At 42.0% G+C, this 21,529-nt stretch overlaps 1 long non-coding RNA gene across 4 annotated transcripts in view; it reads left to right on the top strand.

Moving 5' to 3' along the window:
- Positions 1-21,529, top strand: part of LOC117021702 (uncharacterized) — a 97,040-nt gene that overhangs the window by 30,057 nt on the left and 45,454 nt on the right. For 2 of the 4 annotated variants that reach the window (XR_004422899.1, XR_004422898.1), the window contains exon 3: positions 2,700-3,084. The exons of 1 other annotated variant lie outside the window; for it this stretch is intronic. This is a non-coding gene — a long non-coding RNA (uncharacterized LOC117021702). Of the gene's footprint in view, positions 1-1,755; positions 1,847-2,699; positions 3,085-21,529 lie in introns of those variants that run through there. One more of the 4 variants, XR_004422902.1, reaches the window with a different exon arrangement.

Here is a 21,529-nt window from a genome sequence, read left to right as displayed (position 1 = left end):
GAAATGCAGTGTTATTCTCAGCAGCCAGTTAGCCACTTATTCTCAGTTAGCCACTTTGCTAATATTTGAGCTAAAATTTTTATTATAATGTAAGATGGGAAAAATCCTTTGCTCTATACTATGTTTAAAAGGTTACAAGATTATGATTTCTTTAATACTAATACTGTTTTGACTCATTTTTTTTAGAAAGAAATAATCCTAAATGGAACAAAAGGGGAAGCCCTAGTTTTAACAAAGTAGGGAAGTTAAATTACTTAATGTTGATATGTTTTGAAAAAAACATAAATCAACATTAAGTAATTTAAAAATTACAACGTGTAGTTTTTAAAGAGAATAAATGTAACATTAAAAGAAAAAAAATTTTTTAATTGGGGAATATTAGGGAATAGAGTGTCTTTCCAGGACCCATCAGCTCCATGTCAAGTCGTTTTCAATCCAGTTGTGCAGGACGCAGCTCACTGCCCCTTGTGGGAATCGATCTGGTGACCTTGGTGTCATGAGCACTGTGCTCCAACCACTGAGCCAACCAACCACCCAAATGTAACATTTTTGTCACAATAATTAGTGAGGAAAGAATTCTTAGTAAATTTATAACAAAAAATACTTATGGAACAAGCATTTATTCAATATATGAATATAGCATGGTAATGTTACTTATTCCTGGAGGTAGGATGGGTATAGGAGAGAAAGTCAAGTTCGTGTTTTTCTTTAACACATTAAGTTTGAGTTGCCTATTAAAAACCCAGGTGCATATGTCAAATAGATCAATTATTTTAAGAGAGCCTAGGGAAAAAATTGGGATATAACAGCGTTTTCAGCATATTGATGGTATTGAAGACATGGGACTGAATGAGATCACCCAGAAGTACAAAGAGGGAACAGGGAATAGGTCCAGTCCTTGAATTGCTCTTAACATTTAGAGGTCAGAGAAAGAAAAGAACTGAAGTAGGAGGAAAACAGTAGAACTGGGTATCTTTAAAAGTCAACGGGAGAGAGTTTCAAGGAGGACGTTATCAGCTATGTCAGTGCTTCTGCGAGACTGGGTAAGATGAGGACAGGAGCTGTCCCCTGGATTTGGCATCGTGGACAGCATTGATGGCCTTCATAAGAGCAGTTTTTGTGGAGGGGTGCTGGGAACTGACACCATATTGGAGTGGGCTAAGGGAAGTGGATCAGAAGGATACACCTTAAGTTTCATTGTCCAGAGGAGAGCAATGGGCAGACAGGTGGAGAGAAAAGTTACAGGACAGTTTTTTCCCCTCAGGTCAGGAATGGATAGAGCATATTTGTGTATTTGTATTTTGGTGGAAATGAGCTAGCAGTCAGTTTTAAACCTGTAGATACTGGAACTTTGCAATGTTAAAAGAGACATTTAAACTTTGAAAGTCCCTGCAGAATCAGCTGTATACTTTTCTTTATATTGGCCTTAAAGTCTTAGCATTGCATTGCTTTTTATAAATGAAAGAGTTCAGTGCATTCTGTCTAGTCAAGAATGCATATTGATAGGGAAATTTGGGTTACTGTTAGCGTTTTCAGAATCTGTCTAGTTGCTACAACACTTTTCAATGTAATGCTTCTAGTTGACAAAATAGTGAATATTTTGTTTAAATAATTGGAAAATACCTGAAAAATACCAATATTTAATTAATTGAATTTCAAAGCCCATGTGTTTTGCTGTGAAAGTCAAATTATCAAAGTAGAATGTTTCATAACTTGTAGATAAACAAATTTTCATTAAGCACTGCTGTGTTCCAGGCACTGTTTTAGGTGTCGATGACACAGGAGTGACATTGTCTCTGCCCTTAAGAAATGTTTACACTTTAGGAGGTGAGGGTAAGACAACAAGGTAAGTATACTACTTAGTATACTGCTAAGTACTTACTATAATACTACTTAATACTCAGCATAGTACTAGTAGTACTAGGAAGAAAATAAAATGAAATAATGTAGTAGAGCGTGACTGCAATAACTACTTTTGCTAAGTAATTACTTAGAACTAAGAACAGCCTCTTTGAGGTGACCTTTGAGTTAAGACCAAATAATGGGTAAAGGAGGTTGAAGCCAGAGAAAAGAGCTGGTGTAAACGTTGTGAGGCAGGCCTGTGGTTGGCTGTGACAGGATGACACGAAGCCTCGTGGAACTGGGACATGGAGTCCTCTCGAAATAGAACGGTAGGAGATATTCAGAGAGTTGGGACTACGTGAATTTTGTTGACTAGGGTAAGGAACTTGGATTGGGGCTTTTTTCATAATAGGAACCCATCGCAAGGTTTTATTTAGAGAAGGGTCATGGTTAGATTTGTGTTTGGAAAGATCTATGTGGAACAGAGGCAGGAAGACTCATTCGGAGGCATCCACAGTCGTCCAAGCGAGGGACTGTGATAGTTCAGACTAAGGCTGTAACAGTGGAGATGGTTTGACTCCGGATACACGGGTGGGTTGGATGTGGGCTCTGAGGGAAACAGCACCGTCATATGCAGCAGAAACGTTTATTAAGTACCTGTCCTGATACGGTGCCATGTTCGGTAACATACGTACGTATACATTGATGTAAGCAGCAGTGTCCTTTCCTTCTGGACAGTAATTCTCCATCATTACTTCCCATTTTGGTGTGTTTTTTTACAAACCATCTAAATGATATCATAAAATTATTTTTTTTCTAGTTAAAAAATAATGTATTTTTCAAACAATTTTTTAAAGGTTGTGATTGCAGAATGGAAGAAACAAGAAAAAGCTGTGCCAATTCCAGTAGAGGCCATTGTTTTATCAGCGTTCTGTGTGCTGCCTGTTTGAGCGTCCTGCTCGTGGCACACTGAAACATACCACGTAACCCCCCCCCCGCACCCTCCCCCCACACACACTCCTCTCTTCCTCTTGTCTGTTCTGCTCCACCTCCGCACTGTGGGCTCCAGCTCTGATGCCCACTGGCCCCGGCATGATAGGCGATTCTGGTGACAATTCTAGAACACTCCCGTTAGCAAGCCCTGAGACACTTTCTCCCCCATCTCCCCCACCTTCCCGGTAGGTCTTGGGCTTATTGAAGAAAACAGTCTTCACCAAAGAGAAGGATCTGTAGAAGCTCGGTTAACAGTGGTAACTGACCACTTGTTCACGTGTTGAAATGGACTCAAAACTTATTCCTGCAGAAACTTCTGACATTGCCTGCAGGTGTCTCCCTCCTCGCTGAGTTAAAACGGCCTCTGTCAAAGCAAGAGTCCTGACTGGGAACCTCAGTTTCCATTGTAGGTGGTCAGCCTCGTCAGCTGCTTGTCTGGCTTCTGACACACGTGGCTCTGGGCTTCCCCAAGAATACTTGTGCTCCGCAAGGATCAGCACCGGCTAACGGGTCTGTTATCGACTGAATGTGCCCCCGATATCCACATGTTAGTTAAAACCCTACCCACAGTGTGATGGTATTGGGAGCCGGGCCTCGGGCAGTAATCAGGATTAGATGAGTCGTGGGGGTCCAGCCTTCTGAATGGGGTGAGCGCCCTGAAGAGTCAAAGGGAGCTTGCTTCCTCTCTCTGCTCTGCACCATGTGACGACACAGCAAGAAGGGACCGTCTGCAACCTGGAAGAGGGCTGTCATCAGAACCCGACGGTGCTCCCAGACGTCCAGCCTCCAGAGCTGTGAGAAAGAAATTTCTGTCCTTTGCAAGCCATCCAGTTTGTGGTGTTTTGTGAGAGAGCAGCCTGAGCTATAACACAAGCGCAGGTGATAAACATTTTAGTCTAGTGGGCCAACTACCCAACTCTGCTGCTGTTGTGTCAAAAATGAGTGTGAATGGCTGTGTTCTAATAAAACTTTATTTACAAAACCAGCAGCGGGCAGGATTTGGTTCACGAGCTATTGTTTGCTAAGCCCTTCTCTGGGCCCTTGTTAGACAAACTGTTATATTGTTCAGCTATCATCAAAAGCTGGGCTGTGCTACTTATGGGATGTGATTAGAAGGAGCCATCATATAGCCACTCCTCTAAGTAATCTAAATTATAAGATTCAATTCTGGAATTTGATTCCCTCTTTTGTTGAAAACAGTTTTGGGCTTTGTTTGTTAATTTTTTGCATTAGGCAGATAGACATACTGTTACAAGTCTGCATCGTCTACAATAGCAATGCCAAGGCGGAAGAGTGTCCGTCTGTAGCCAGTGATTTCCAGGCAAAAGCGGGGTCAATTATGATGACCAGTGGTGCTTAGCTACATGGGAAAATATGGGGAGTAAAGACAACATCGAGGGGAAAACATGATAGAAATTCTGAAAAAGATCCAAATTGACTTTCTTGCCTCTTTGCGTGGCATTCTAGTTTCTAATTTTATTCAACCAACAGTGATTAAATGTCTATGTGCAAAGCGTGGTGTTAAGCAGCGTCTCCTGTAATGTCCTTTGACTCAGAAAAAACACCTCATATAAATGATGGGTATCTGCTTTTCTGCACGTGTGACTCGTTGGCTGGCATATAGGAGAGGCTCAATAAATATTTGTGGCTGAATTATTATCTCCTATTATAAATCAATAAACTGATCTTGTTTGTAATTTATTTTCTGTGGGTTCAAGTCACGTGAACCAGTGGATGAACTGATGAGTAAAACAAGCCAAAGCTAATGTCCAGCCATGAGCCCAAGGTGATCCCCAGTAGCCTGCGATACGTAACGATTGTAACAAGATCACTGAGACAGCTAGCTCTTCCTTTCTCATACTGCCACATACAGACTGAAATATGTAAAAGGAAGTGACAGAATTAAATAAATACAATAGACTCGTTTATGAAAAGAAGTGAGAGCTAATTTGGGGGTTACAACCAGGTGGGTATTTGCTGGCTAGTAAAGCAGAACTAAGGTTTCTTTTTTCAACACCTACTAAGTTTCTGGTTTCTGGTGTTGTACTGGGACTTTTTTTTTCTTTTAATGAAAAACTGTGAAATTGTAGTTATTCATTTTTACAGATGAAAAACAATCTGAAAGAGGTGAAGTAATTTATTTGAGGGAAGCCCTCTTTCCTCACTGTTTCTTTGTGTCAGAAATAAAGTCTTGGTCTAGAAGACGGATAGTCAGTCTGATGTCTTATTTCTTTTGTCAGATGTGAGGTTATATATTCACGTGTATTGTTTTCCTTTTCCTCCCGGTTGAGTGGCTCCACTATTGTACCAGACAGTCCTGACTTGGTTAATACATACTCATTCCTTTTACACAGCAGTCATTTTTTATTTCAATCTATCTTTCTAAGATGCCAGCAATGACCTCCTGCCCTAATTTAATATCAACAGTCAACTTAAGCCTATTTGACTGAAGGAAGGAACTGCCATTTTTAAATGTCTTCTGTACCAAGCACCAGCTGAAATCATCATCGTCATCGCTAAGATTTATGTGAAGATATACTGAGTAAATGCTAAGTACCAAGCACTGTGCTCAGGGCTTTACATGCATTATTTCACATAATCCTCACAAGCACTCTAGGAGGATACCGTTATTGTCCTCCCGGTGATTTCAGTGAGGAAACAAACTTGTGGCTAAGGCTAATTAAGTTTTGTAAGGTATCACAGTCACAATAAGCTCTGATGTGAATCCAGTCTACCTAAGAAATTTTCACATCTCATTGAATGTTCTCAAAACTGTATGTGATGGGCATTATATTACAGTTGGGGTCATTAGAAAAAATAAATTATGCTAACCTAAGAAACAACCATGTACAGTGTTTTCCAAGCTGTTTTAAAAACCGCACACAACACAGTGGGAAAAACATTTTACATTTCAACCCAGTACACACACACACACACACACACACACACACACCTGAATCAAAAATTATGTGAACCTAGGACCCATCCTTACTGTTTATGACTCCCTCTGAGGTTTTTTATTATGCAAATTCTTTAATGGATCATGACCTACTGTTTGAAAAATAGGGATCTAATATGATTCTACTTAATATGTATCCTTAGATTGACAGTATGATGTGCAATAAGCCAGAGGTTCTTATTTTTCCTAGCCACTCTGTTCATTAAATTATTTAAAATTATGTTTGTATCTATTGAGTGCTTACTATATGTCCGGTGCAGTTCTAGGTCCCACGATATACACATGTGGTATGATTCAGTCTTTGCCTTTGACTCAAATGCGTAAGACAGACAAAATTATAATAACCTTTAGTAAGTATTATAACATCAGTATGACCAATGTGCAATGGGAACAGAGAGGAGCAAGCAACTGCAGACATATGTCGAGATACTGTGGGTTTGGTTCCAGACCCCCACAAGAGAGCAAGTCCCCCAGTACGGGGAATCCTGCAATACAGCAAGTCGTAATCTTTTCACTGGTGAAGGGTCTTGCCTTCAACTTGTAAAAAATGTAACATCTATATAACACAACAAAGCAAAGCTCAATCAATTGAGGTGTGCCTGTAATTCTCCCAGTGGAAATCCAAGAAAGGAGGTAAAGGAGATGACTTAGGAAAAATAGTTCATATGAATGAACAAGAATCTTCTAGGTGTAAGAGAGAAGAGTATTCCTAGCAAAGGGACCTGAGCATGCACAGACAGGGAGGTTTGAAAGGGTGGAACTTGCTCCAGCAACATTAAGAAATTCACTGTAACAAGAGTTAGGAGCATAAAAAGAAGTGGGGTAGAGAGATGGATTGAAGGACCTGTTTGTTGCCATGTTAAGGAGACTAGACTTTCTTCTTCTGTATGGAGAAGCCCAAAGGGGTTTCGAATCCAGGATCTGTAAGGTATACGTGCTTTAGGAAGACAATTCTGTCAGCTGTCTAAAGGGTGCTGTGGAGAAAAGAGACATTAGAGGCAGGAAATCTTTCAAATGGGAAATGAAGACGAGCTAAGATAGCGGTGGTGGGTATGGAGAAGATGGTTCCAGATTCCGGAGTTCAATTCCATTCAGTTTGTCAACATTTATTGAGAGTTAACTGCATGTCAGGTTGTTAAATACTGTGATAAAAAAGAGAATAAGAAATGGTCTTTGATCTTGCAGTTTTCTGTCTGGTGGGAAGCAAAGACACGCACATATCACATATCACTTCCGTATTATAATGGTTAAGTGTTATGATAAAGCCTTGCGTAAAGTATATAAAGAGCCAAGATGAGGGGTTCATAACCGAGACTGAGGTTCATGGCGGCTTCCTGGGAAGAAACATCCCAGTGGAATCTAGACGAATGACTGGAGTAGGCCAGGTGATGTGAAGGACAGGGGCCGCTGCAGACAGAGGCGGAGGAGAGCAATCCTGGGGACCTGGGACAGCGGAACCACAGGGAGCTCAGTACTGCGGAAGCGTCACATGTGAGGAAGAGGAGAATGAGCCCCCAGCAGGAGCGGGAGGTTCACATGCGCGCCTGCTGTCGAAGCTGCAGGTTCATACGACACCCATAAGTCATGCTAAGGAGCCTGGACTTCTTCCTGTCAGTGGCAGAGAGCCCACTGCAGGGTTCTGAAAGGTGATGACACAGGCAGCTTAGAACTCAGGTGGCTCCTTCTGGTCACGTAGAAGATAACAGCTAACTTGCATCGCGTGCTTATAACGTGCCCAGAACTATTGTAAGCATTTCGCATGGATCACCTTGTTGAAATAACCCTACTCTTAATAGCCTCATGTTACAAGAAGGTTACTGATACACAGATGAAGTAAGTTGCTCACGGTTGCACCATTTGTGGCAGAGCAAGGACCCCTTTCCCAGTGATCTGACTCAAACGCACAGTGATGTGCTGCCAGGTAAATGAGAGGGTTCCCGGGCTGTAGGGAAGAGATTAGGGGGCGCTGCCCTGGGGGTAATGCTAGCAGATGGAGAGAAATCTGCCTGAGCCGCAATAACAAAATTCCATAAACTGGGTGGCCTAACGACAGAAATTTATTTTTTCACAGTTCTGGAAGCTAGAAGTCCAAGATCAAGGTGCTGGCAGGGTTGGGTTGTGTGCGGGCTCTCTCTGGCTTGCAGATGGCTGCCTTTTCCTGTGCCTTCACGTCGTAGCCGTTTCTGTGTGTGTACAGGTAGAGAGAGCGCAGGCCCGCGGGGGTCCTATCAAATCAGCACCCATCCCCGTGACCTCATTAAACCTTAATTACTTCCTGGGGAGGGAGACACAAACCTTCAGCACATAACAGCAACGATTCCAGAAAATATTTAGGAGATAGAGTCAGCACAAGTTGGTGACTGATTTGATGGGGAAAATGAGGGAGACGGAGAGTTTAGGAAGGACACAGAAATAGGAGCAGAGTTGGGGGTGGGGATGACAGCTGCGGTAATAGTGACTCACAAGCCCCCGAAAGCACCAGGAGATAGCAGCCAATGGGAGGAGAGGCATCAGCTTGTAGACGGCAGTTGAAGCCACAGGTCACGTCCACTCACCTAGAGAAAGTACGTGGAGAGGAGAGAGAGGTGCTGCCAAGGATGGAAAATGCGAGATGAGCAGAACAGCAAGGGAGCCTTAGGCGTTAAGAGACCTCCACCCCTGAATGCAACGGAAGACAGAACTTCAGGCAAGAGGATCGCCAGCATTCATGATTTGCAGAGTCCTCTGCGTCCGATGTGTAGTCTTGGGTGAGACGAGGAAACAGTCCTTGAATGACAGCATTTTTGCCTAATAGGACCAGACAGATGGCTTCACAGTCCCCTCATTGTACAAACAAAGAAGCTGAGCTTGGTAAAGCGCAGGGGTTTGTCTCTTTCATGGTGTGGGCAGAACCAGGACTGAGGCCTCCCAAGCCTCTTGATGGCAACTCACTGTTCTTTACAATGTATCAGATTGAAGCCATCATTGTGGGGTTGAAAATTGGATCTAAGTTGCAAGAAATTACACTGATGTGGAGAAAGAAGCATCAGAATTTTATTACATGTGTTTGGGGAAAGGAAGACGTGGTACATAAAATGTCCAAAACTTTGTTTAAGAGGAGAGAATAATAGTGTTGGCCCTGAGTGGGGATAAGAAAATTGACCATTGGAAGAGGGTTTAGAGACAGAGGTTCCGATTTGACTACATGTAACATAGAAATGGCACATTGCCAGGGTCACCTGTTAGGCCCTGGGCACACATTTTATGTGACTCCTTTTTATGTTTTTCCTATCATTGACTAACCCCATATTAGGTGTATAGCAATACTGCATTATTAGAAAATGAATTTTAAGTCAGTGTCTTATTTATAGGCTTTAAACTGACACTTCACGGGGAGGAGCAGCTCTTCTCCAGGATTTTGGAGTTGCCTCCAGCCATATGGACTCCCCGAAGCGAGCCTTTCTGTCGGGAACAGAGACAGTTTATCCTGTAATTCAATTCATGAAGTACATATTGAGTCTCCACTTATTTAAGGCACTGCATTAACCACTTCAGGTTGTGCTAATGAAGTGACTAGAATCCCTCTGGAAGACGCGAAGAGCCTGTTGCGGGTAGGAAGTGTCAAGTGCACCTTTACACTCCAGATAGTTTAACAGTGTCAGTGTCGTCGAGGGCCAGGATGTCCTCTGCAGCACTTACCGTTGCAAACATGTGAGCTTCCTTTGTTTCTACTTATCACGTTCAAATTTTAAAGAACAAACAAAAATTGAAGTAGGGTTAGCTACCGTCTTGGTTTGGATCTTAATTGCTTTCTTGTTTTTTAGCAGCTAAGCAAGCATGAATTTGACTTCGTAACACAAGGAAAAGACTACTTTTTCCATTTTGCAACTCTATAGTTTGAAAGTGTGTAAACTAACATTTAAAATAATAAATATACGTGCACCATAAAGATTCTCTTGCTCTGTCTTCACATTTTTGGTAGATTTTAATATACTGATAAAGATAGAATTATGCAGAATGCTGACTGGTTCTGTAACAGACACAACTTTGGTACTAGATAGCAGAGTTTTTATGTGGTATATACATATTACAAAGAGTACAGTATGTGGAAAATAAACCAAGCTGCGTATATGCAAGCATCATATAAAAGGACTATGTAACATGCAGTTAGCATCATAAAAAGAATTTTCATGTATGGCATAGTGGTAGAGGATGAGGCAGAGCCCTCAGCAAAATGATGAAATAGGCAAAGCTTAGCTTCAGAGGGTGTCAGAATCTTGGCACAACCTGTAGTACATGTTATTCCAAATAAGAAATCTTAAGCATTGAAGGCATCTCATGAAAAGTTTGATGCTGCATTAGTCAAGACAGTCAGTAGAATGGGGAGTTTATCATATCCATGAACTATTCCCATCCTAGCATAGTTCATGGAAATCAGTAGGTTCTCAAGAAATGTTTATTAAATGAATGCATTCTATTGATTAAATAAAACATTAAGAAGAAATTTTGACTGGGGATCGTATTAGCATAGTGCCATCATCACAAGCAGATTTATTTAGCAACCGTTTATTGAGCACTATCTATGTGTTGAAACTAGGAATACAATAATGACTCAGACAGGCTTGCAAGCAATGGGGTTGGGGGAAAGTAGGCGGGGAGAGGAAAACTTGTAAACAGTTGTGAGAAAGACACTGGAGGAGAAATGTGACGACAAATAACTACAACATAGCAATGCAATCACAGAAATGTCTACAGACAAAATATAATTAAGCTGTTATCAAAATACAAAGTGCTGTGTGAACCCAGAAGAGAAATCCATTCCACTTGGAGGAAGGAATACTTGGCGACGGTTCACAGAGAAGGTGACTTTTAAGCTAACTTTGCAGAATACCGTTCTGGCATCTTGGGTGTCTCAAAGCCACTATGTCCGTAGGTGTGGTCGTTATTTTCCCCTTCCACCATCTGTCTCAGACCTACATGTCTGGTAGTCTTGAACGTGATTATTGATGTTCCCAATCACGCCTGGGTTCTTCCTGTTGGGAAATTCTAGAACCGTTGGGCTCCTTCTCTTTCCCCTCCAATATTAATTTGGTCACTACAGTTACGTGAAGTTTTGAGTAGTTGACAGTTTCTTACAATTGATGTACTTTGTGCATAATCAAAAGCTTGTCAAAAATATTTGGGTAGATCAATGTACTAATTACATATCTTAAATTTTGTTCAATTATACACAAAAGTGTCATATTTGAAACAAGTCACTCATTTTTTTCCACAGTGAAAAAATTCTGATATCTAAGTAATGTACAGAAAATCACAATGAATTTGCTGTTATAGAGAAGGTGTGCTGGTATGCAGTCATGACAGTATTTTTATTTTAATACTGTTCATCTAAGAATATATTCCTTTTACTTTGTTCTTGTTGCTACAGAACCATAAATTTGAGCACTGCTCTAGAATTTCTAAATAGTAATACATTTCTGCTGCCATTTGGAGGAGCCTGCATCACAGACTAGTGAGACCTTGAGTCTGACTTGCTAAGATGCCTTCATTTGAAATTCAGAACCCACCCACCCCCAGAAGAATTCTTAGTCACCTTCCTATAATTAATGAAATGTGCCTTCTCGATTTCTCTAGTACTAATCTAATGCACGTTACAACTCTAATCATTTTGTGGAACTTCTGATGATGTCCTTAAACCATTGAAACAATACATATTCTGAAAACTGAAGGTGAAACTGTCAGCCCTTGGCTTCCATAGTTAACAAACTCCTTAGTGTTGTTGATAGATATTTAGGTAATTGTGCGATTAAACCAAGAGGTGGGAGGCCTCTGTGCTTTTCTAATGAAACCGTTTAAGTTTTATTAAAATTTATGAAGCATAGTCATGGGCTCTCTCAATTCAAATTTTTAATAATATCTATAAATACCTATTCTCTAGAGTGGTTTTAGGAGTTAGGGAAAGCAGAAGTGGATGAACATTTCATGGATGAACTCCTCATCCATTCAGTGGATGAACTCCTCAAGCCCGGAGTTACTAAGAACTGGCCAAGTTCATTGATCCAAGATTTACCCTTCTGATATCTTGCTCTGGTGAAATACTAGAAAAATGTTTTGAGAAGTAAAAGGCAGATGTGAAGTGAAAAGAAATTTCAGGTAATTAACAGAATTGTGTTGAAATAACCTTACCATGATTATTAAGTCTTGAATTGTAATTTTCCCTTTGCTGGAAAAATGCGCATTAGATATTTTACTTAATTAAAAAATTTTTATAATAAGTAGCCCAATTTCTATCAATAAGATAGAGAATTTGCATTGAGAATTGCCTTCAAAATTAAGTCGATTCGGTTGCCATTATAATGGTCTCTGAAGGCCAAGTGAACACTTGATCGCTGATACGTGTGAGGAAAGAAGGGCACTTCCTAACTGGCACATTTATCGGCACCACTGACTCCGAATACTCTCCTGAGTGCTGGGATTGTTTGATACCTGGTGACATCACATTCATTCTTCACGTTTTAACTCAAAGGCAGTTCTTTGATTCATGCTTGCTCTTACATCATAAGCTTGCAGAAGTGGTCCTGAAGCTGTTAGATCTTCCTTCGCAAATCATACCTGCCATTCAGGTAAATGTCAATACAGAAACAGTCTCGGGTGTAGTCTCACGGTGCATACAGCTAGACTTATGATACACTACATTTACTGAGAACAAATATAAGCAGTTGTGCATTAAATCATTTTTAAATATAGATATAGCTCACGAAAATTATTGGACTGTAAACATTAACTATTATTAAAATAATATAAAAACAGTATCAAGTAATATTTGCAAAATACAATACTCAAATTTATGTATTAATTTTTCTCACTAATCTTAAACTGTTCTCATTCTCTGCTTAGACGCTCCTAGTTCTCTCCAGACGTGAATAGATTTAAAGGTTTTGCATTAACCTCTTTGTGGTTTCAAGACCACAGAATAGTAGGCCATCTACTAAAAGTGGAATGTTTTTCTTGAACTTAATTGCTCATAAAAGAACTTAGCTGTTTTTTCCTAATCCTGGAAGAGTACTTTCCGACATGTCTATTCCTTCTATAAGTCATCAAACTTCCTACATTGTTTTTTACTGCCGTAATCAAACAGAAAACAATATAGAATAAAATGTCTGTATACATCAACAGTTTCCTTATGACTGTGCATTTCTAGTCAGAATAATTTTTTTCTACTACCTTCCAGCTATTTTTACTGTTTTAAATTTGAATTTATGAAAATATAACTTCAAATGAATACTCACATTTATTCATGAGGCTCACTTTTGAACAAGACTATTTTTAAAGGGCCCATGATACTATTTTTTGAGAATTAATTTACATGAAAACTCTTACAAGGATATGAAAATTCCCTTTATTTAATGAGGAAATTGCATGAAATCAGAACTCCCCCCAAAATATATGGTATATAAAATCATCTCTACGGAGCATGGGCCTTATCTATTTCATGCATGTGCCACAGAGGCACAAAAAGACAGGCGTTTAATAAAAGCTTTTAATAATCGGGACATGAACTTCCTTTGATAGGAAGAAGTAACCAAAACTGCTTTTATTCTCATTCCCTAAGAGTTTTGGGAGCAGAGCATTCATGTAATACTGTGCTTGAACAAGAAAGCTGCACACAAACTCCGAGGTAAACCACGTAGAAAGATCAAGATTTCCGGAGGCCCAATCACATATGAAGAATATGGTAGTAGAGCCAGACGTGTCACTGTGGGGGATGCAAATTGATTAAGTTAAGCACTTCCTGAAATTGCTTTCTGAAAACAAGTGATCATAAAATAAGATGATAAAATAAGATGACTCAGGCTAAGAGATAAATGAGAACCCAGTTACGCCCCAGTGTGGTTTTGCAACACTTACAAGTTTTCACTAACATCAAGTTTTCACAAGTGATTTTCTTAAAGAATGAGAATTTGAATCATTTATTGCTTGCTTTATTGGTGTACTTTTTTAAGCCGAAGGGTGGCTTCTAGGCAAAGCCTCAGACTTCTTTTTCACTCCTACTCTCTCTGCTGTGAGTCATCAAGACCAGTGTGCTTTCCTTCACATGCAAACAAAATGCTGTTGATCCGTTGTCTCAGTCTCCTTGACTGCTAAGACCAATCAGCCCAGACTGGGTGGCTTCAACGACAAACATTTATTTTTCCCTCACAGTTCTGGAGACTGGAGGTCGGAGATCAGGGTCCAGTATGCTCGTGTTCTGGTGAGGACCTTCTTCCTGGCTTGCAGACTGTCATCTTGCTGTGTCCTCACATGGCAGGGAGAGAGAGAGCTGCTCTCTAATGAGGGCACTAATCCCGCTCATGAGGGCTCCACCCTCACGACCTCGTCACTCCCAAAGGCCCCGCCTCCAAAGATCATCACAGGGGGGTTAGGGCTTCACCACATGAATAGGGGGACACAAACCCCACCATCAGGGGATGCACTGTCTTTGTGATTGTCCTCTGCTTTATTCCATCTTCCTTCTAAGTAAGCCTGTGCGTTTATAAACTTAGCAGGTTGTTAGAGAACCATGGATGGTCACAGACTCAGCTTAGACTGAGGATAAACACAGAGAAGAAATGCTTAACCTTTGGCCACATTCACACAAGAACTGATCCAAGTTGTAAAGTATACAAATTCGGTTTTGGTATCCTAAAGCCTTCTTAGTTATATTTTTTTATCATCTTTTCCTCGTTGCTCCACACCCTCTCCCTACCTTGTGACCTATGCTTTCTGCTCTGTATCCATCAAACCACGCTCTCTGAAAGCAACAGGAAAAGCATTACAGGAATTCAGAACAGAGTCTTTAGGAATCAGACTTGAAGTAGCTCGTAGCCCCACTCTGCCACTTAGCGAGCGTCTCATGTCAGATCAGGGAGGCAACTAATGGCATTGCTTTCTGTGTTCTCCTCTGTAAAAAAGGAGTATTGCCTACCTCTCAGCATTCTGCAGAGGTTAAACAAGGTAGTGCGTTTAATGCTTAGTACACTGCCGAGCATATAGAAATGCTACTAAATGGCTAAAAATGGAACTAGACTTGTTTAGAGTAAAACTGATGCATTTGACTTACAAGATAAGGTGTCATTTCAGAAAAATTCACTTTTTAACGGGGCATAAGGACACACTCTCTAAATGCGAAATTAGGAATATTATACTATATACTTGTTGGAAAAGGCGTTGCTTTAGAAGAGCTTGTCCCAGCACCTCTGTAATCACAGGCACGTGCCTGCTTGCTGCACACGTAATTACACACTGTTATCGACCTCTTTTTGCTACTTAAGACGTGGCTCTGTCTTCAGATGAACCAGTTTTACTTTGTTAGACTGTGAATCCGTTTCCTAATGCTGCCATACAAATTACACACAAAAAACATACATTTATTTTTTACCCTTTCGGAGGCCAGAAGTCCAAAATCAAGGTGTGGTCAGGGTTGGTTTGTGTTGGAGGCTCTGAGGGAGAAACTGCCCACACACCTCTCCCAGTTCCCGGGGGTGCACAGCTTTCCTGGGCTTGTAGCCCCATCGCTCTAATCCCTGCCTCTCTTATCACGTGACCTACCCCTCTGTGTCTATGTCAAATGTCCCTCTGCCTTTCCCTTATGAGGACACTTGTCGCAGGATCTAGGGCCCACTCCATGTCCAGGACGATCTCATCCAAGAGCCTGAATTTAATTACATCTGCAAAGACCTTGTTTCCGTTAAGTTTACATCCCCAAGTTCCAGGGTGCCGATGTGCACATATGTTTTTTGAGGACCCCCATCCGACTATATACTATGCAAGAGAGAGGACCAGGATCTGAGGAGAGCGGGAGGAGGAAGTGGTGAGGGCATGCTATGCTTCCTGAAGATTTCACGCAGGAGGAACAGTAGGGCTGCACCACCAGTGTGATCAGGGGACCGCTGGAGGTGAATTTCCTGGGACAGTTAGCCCCTGCCCACTGCACGGGGCCCAGCTTTAGCAGCTGGAGAACTGCCGTTGGGGGTTGTCCAGTTTTCTTTCTCACCTGTGCCATGCCCTCCAGTTCCTAAAGCCTGCTGACTGTATTTGGGCGATAGAGCGGGAACAAGTGATGCAGAGAGAAGGACATGCCCGTGGTTTAGCTAGAGCCATGATGGGATATATTGAGCAGCGCCAGCTAAAGAAGATATCGATCTCTGTCAGAGCTAGATAACCGCTGCGGTCACTTCACCACCGTCACCCCATTCAGCAGGAATTTACCGTGTCTCAGGTACATGGAATAGCCATGGAAATGTGGTTAACAAGTGAATAAGTGGAGGGGATGCGTATTGACATTTTGGGTTTTGCTCTGAATGGAGTACTGGAAATTGGCTACAAGGGCTGAATAAGGAAAGATAAGGAAATCACCTAATTTTTACACAGCAGTGTGACTTATGACAGTTAACACCAGGGCACTTTGCCGGAGACATAGAATTTCATCCTAGTAGCTCTACCTAAAATGGTTTGGAATGGTAGTTGAAAACGCAGGCTGGTACAGAGCTCTTAACTCTGTGTGATAAAATTTCCTTCCAATATGCACAGTGAGCTGTCTATGAAAACAGCATTACACAAGTTCTCTAAATCAAAACTCATTTGTTCATCGGATCTGTAGACTAAGAATTCATTAGTACATTATTCCTGTTTTGCATTTGTAGTTCCCATCACTGTGCCTATTGAGATGTTTAATCAGCTAATTATTTAGTATATTTTATCAATGCTCAACTTTTAAGGTGCTATAACTGATTTCCATAATGATCAAAATATTGAGAAAGTAAATGACATGACTTAAATGCTGGATTGAGTAGGTACCAACTCTGCATTTTTCAGAGTAACTTCCTGTTGTCTTGGTAAGAAGAAATAAATGCTGGGTTTCAAGGAGAAAAATTGGTTGGTATAAATCAGATCAAGGTATGACTGCTTCAGAACAAGGGTCAACAAATGATGGCCCTTGAGCCAAATCCAGCCGACTGCCTATTTTTGTATGGCCACATGAAAAGCATATGAAATTCAGAAATTTCAGGGTCCATAAATTGATTGGAACATAGCTCACTCGCTTATGTATTGTGTGTGGCTACTTTTGCCCTACTGTGGCAGAGGTGAGTTGTTGCTATCGGGACCTTATGTGGCCCCCAAAGCCTCAAACATTTGTTCCGGCCCTTTATAGAAAAAGCCTGTGTCGACCCCCTGCCACAGTGCAGCATCTATCAAAATGCTGATTTTTGAACTTCAAGATATTGAGTTCGTCTCCTGAGTCTGTAGTTGGACCCAAGAAAGTAGGGGTGCGTTGTATCAAATTGCTGCCAGACTCCGCTCCTGGGGACTGTGGGCAGGGTACAGGCACTTGTAAGCTGGGCAGACACCATGCAGTGTTCAGAAAATGGCCAAACAGAGCGGGCCAGGGAAGCCCAGGAACGCTCTGTCTGAACCGGACCTGCCCCCGCCACCACTGACATTGAACTGTCAATGCCACCTAAGCTGGGAAATGTTTCTACATTTCCCTTGCATCTTTGCAAAGTAGCCTCAACAATCATGGCCCTGGAAAGAAGTTTCCGGTTAGCCAGACCCAGGCCACATGCCCACACCTAGTTGTCAGGATGTAGGAAAGTAAAGGACTCCTAAGTCACTCCGATTCTAATGAGTGAGGAAGTCGTTTTAATTCTAAATGCTAATTTTCAGCTCGTCCCTCCCACTATGATGCATAAAGAGGAGATTTCCCCCAAATGAGCAGCTATGCAGGGCAGCTAGAGAATAGAAATCGAATGTCTTCTACAGCTTTGCTGCTCTAATTGTGGTTGGAGGGCCAGCCGCCTCTTATCACCTGGGAGCGCATTAGAAACGCAGCCTCTCGAGCCCATCCCTGGATTCCTGAATCAGGTTCCGAATTTTTAACAAAATCCCCACATGGTTTGTATGTGCATTGAATATTGAGATGAGATCCAAATAAAGTCCTAATTTGGCAGGACTTCAGGCAATATTGTGAAGTGAAAGGAAATATTCAGGCAGTCTGGGGGACATAGAATTTGGGCCCTGGGAGGTTACCCATAAACACGACAGCTCTGCCTGAGAACCTTCTCCCCTAGGCTATGCCTGCCTTTCTGTTTCTTCCTTTGTCAAACCCTCAGAGTTAAAACCTCCAAAGTGCTAGCATTTCCAGTGGCAGTACACTAGGAGCCGGACAGGGAGAGTGGACAGCAGGCGAGCAGGCACTTAGAAATGTGGGTTGTTTGAGAATAATGGCTTACCTGTGGAGATCACAGGGCCAAACAATATTTTAAAGGGCCGATGGTGAGTCTTGACCTAATATAAATTCAGAAATGGGAGCTTAATATGAACCCAGTCATATCTGGATTCAAGTCCCAGCTCTATCACTTATTTTGTAATTTTTACGTAACTTACATAACTTTCCTGAGCCAAAATTGTCTCATTACTAAAATGGGGTTAAGAATATGAGTACGAAATGTAATCTATGTAAAGGAGATACCACAGTGCAGCAAGAACTATGTACTCCACTAATTATAACTATTATTGGTTTTAATCACTAAGTTAGGAGACCATGGTACTTTATGCTTTAGTTAACCAAGGGGTGACAGTTTACCAACTCATTTTGCAAGAGAATTGTTACAAGTACTAGTATTGAATGATCTGTACTGAGTTTTAGGGTTACAGATTCTCAGGCCTCTGGTTTCTGTCACCAGGAGGTATCATAGAGTACCGTTGTTTATGCCATGAGGTTAATTTGATAAATTGCAGTCGTGAATATTAGAGGGCTAAAAGTACATATTTGAAAAACTGCTGAGTATACTAAATTTATTCTTTAAATATGACTTCTGGAATATTGCCACATCTGACCACGGTAGGAAAACCTCAGCAGAACCTTTCCGTAGGACAGAAATGATTACTCTTAGTTATCATAAACCTACTAAAATTTATGTCCAGCAATCTTTAGGTTGGAAGGAAAACAGATCTTTGCAAGGACAGGGCAGTGGTTGGTATCTTAAGCCTGTCCTTTGAGACTATATCCCCTCAATAAAATTGATCCTAAAAAAATGTAAATTAATTTTTTTTTTTACAGCTAACGTTTTGGGCACAATGATCCTGAAGTTACTAAAATGAACTATTGAAAAGCAAGATAGGTTTTCCAGTTACTATTTTAATTTTCATTACCTTGTAAATTAAAGAATGCAGTTATAGCACAGAAACACAGTTTCTAAAGGTTAAACAAGTTGTTAATAAGTGAACTGGATACATAAAATCCTTAAAGCACATCTCAGTTGGCAACAAGCGGTCTTTACCCTCAGTTGATTAATACATTTGTCCCATGTAACACTTGTGTCAATGACGCCTCTAACATAAAAGTCCTAGGTTACTTATGGCTAGAATTTAAATGTAGATTTGAAGAAAAATAACTCTACTAGCTTTTGCAACACATGGCTATAATGTACCTAATGAAATAACATGGTTTGTTATTAATAGCCAGGTGATATTATTAATATTGGCCAGGCAGTGTAGGGGAGCACCCTATCAGAAATTTAATTTGTGGGCATTTCCCCCTATTCTTTAAACAAGAGAACTGCTACATGCTCCCATAAATGGCAGGAATCCGTTTTGACTTTGAAGCAACTCTTCCTTGTTCTAGTAAAATTTACTTGAGTAATTGCCTTTAGAAGGCAGCGCTAGTAGCCTCCCTGCTATTGCTGCTGTGTGGAGCCTTACGTACGGTGCCCTGGAGGCTAACACCTGATTTATGCCCCAAACTGTGTAGAACATTCATTCCTGTGCCAGCTCTTGTGGACATTAACCTACCCCCTTTCCTCATCCGGAGCTAATCTCTTAATGGTTACTGATCTTATGCCCTCTATAAACCCTCTGAACCATAACCCTTTTGGAATCCTCTAGGTTAGATACTAACAGAGGAAACCAGAGCCTTTCTCCTTGATTGGCTCCCTGTCATCAAGGCCCCGCCCCCCGCCATTGTTACGGTAGTCTCCTCCAGCCAACCCACGGCAAGTCTATCGTATTTAAATACGGAGGGTGCCAAACAAATGTATACAGATTCTAAGCAAGGAAAACTGTATTAAAATTGTAATACTCAATATATACCAATAACAAAGGATGAATTCAAGTCATGTTTGACTTCTGCAATTACAAGAGGTGCTCAAAGTGGTTCCCATCAGCGTCCAGACACTTCTGATTACGGTGAACTACTGCTTGAGCCACGTTGACCAAAGTGTCCACTTGTATACACTTTTGTGGCCCCCCTGGTATGTGAGCCATATCCTGACCCTTGTCTCTAAGAGTAAAGTACCTTCAGGACCTGTGACCTCCATCCCACCAACATTTAAACATGCATAAGTATCTCCTGTCTTATAACACAATCTCCCTCAGCCACACGTTTCTTTCTAGCTGCTCCTCCCTTCACAACTACTTAAATGTCTTAGGAGAGTGGTCTCTGCTCTATTCCCACCACACGCTTCTCACGCTCTTCTCAGTGCTCAGCCCAATGGCATCTGTCTTCTTTCCTATTACGGCACTGACTTTGCTCTCAACAGGGTCTTCAGAGAGTTCCTTGTCACCAGGGGTCACCAACATATGGCAGCAGTCTCGCAGTCACTCACGCGTCCTTCCCCTGGAAGCATTTGCTCCCCTCGGCTTCTCTGAGTGACCAACCTGCCTCTCCTTGGCAAGCCTGTCTGCTTGTGTCCCCACCACTGCCCCGTTTCACATCTGTGCTCTCAGGGACTTCTGCTCCTTTTGTTCTTCACATTGGACACACAGGCTGGGAAATCTCAGTCCCCAACATGATTTTTTTAAGATTTTATTGGGGAAGGGGAACAGGACTTTATTGGGGAACAGTGTGTACTTCCAGGCCTGTTTTCCAAGTCAAGTTGTTGTCCTTTCAATCTTAGTTGTGTCGGGCGCAGCTCAACTCCAGGTCCAGTTGCCGTTTCTAGTTGCAGGGGGCACAGCCCACCATCCCTTGCGGGAGTCGAACCAGCAACCTTGTGGTTGAGAGGACGCGCTCCAACCAACTGAGCCATCTGGGAGGCAGCTCAGCTCAAGATGCCGTGTTCAATCTTAGTTGCAGGGGGCACTGCCCACCATCCCTTGTGGGACTCGAGGAATCGAACTGGCAACCTTGTGGTTGAGAGCCCACTGGCCCATGTGGGAATCGAACCGGCAGCCTTCGGAGTTAGGAGCACGGAGCTCTAACCGCCTGAGCCACCGGGCCGGGCCCCCAACATGATTTTAATGCCACCAGATAGAGTCGCCTCCTCCTTCTGGGCTCCAGACAAGGACGTCATTGACCATTCCCACCTCGGTGAATACTGTCTTCTGTCGGCTTCCCTGATTCCAAAAGGCCTTGGCTTTCTTCCTGCTTTGCCATGCAGGGTGTCAGGCGGGGTCTCAGCTCCCGCTCCCCACATAAGAACGCAGGACATGGTGAGGCCAAAAAGGAACACCCACGGAGCCATAGTTAGGGGAGTCACATCACTATAGTCTCGCTGGTGGCTGGGTTGGAGACACAGGAAGCAGGAGCCACACAATTCTCACCCCTCACTGCTCCGCTTGCAGGCTCAGCCACCATCTTCTTGCTAGGCCCCATTTGCTGCCAGCGTAGCCACAGCAGTTATATTAGTGGCCAATGGCTCACTGGTTACAGCTGACGGCCAACTAGCCACAGGTGATGGCCATTTGATCGCAGTCGATGGCCATTTACTACCTGAGCCA

The sequence above is a fragment of the Rhinolophus ferrumequinum genome, chromosome 4, assembly GCF_004115265.2.
Source record: "Rhinolophus ferrumequinum isolate MPI-CBG mRhiFer1 chromosome 4, mRhiFer1_v1.p, whole genome shotgun sequence".
Taxonomy (NCBI): Eukaryota; Metazoa; Chordata; class Mammalia; order Chiroptera; family Rhinolophidae; genus Rhinolophus; species Rhinolophus ferrumequinum.
This window is presented reverse-complemented; position numbering and strand designations above follow the sequence as displayed.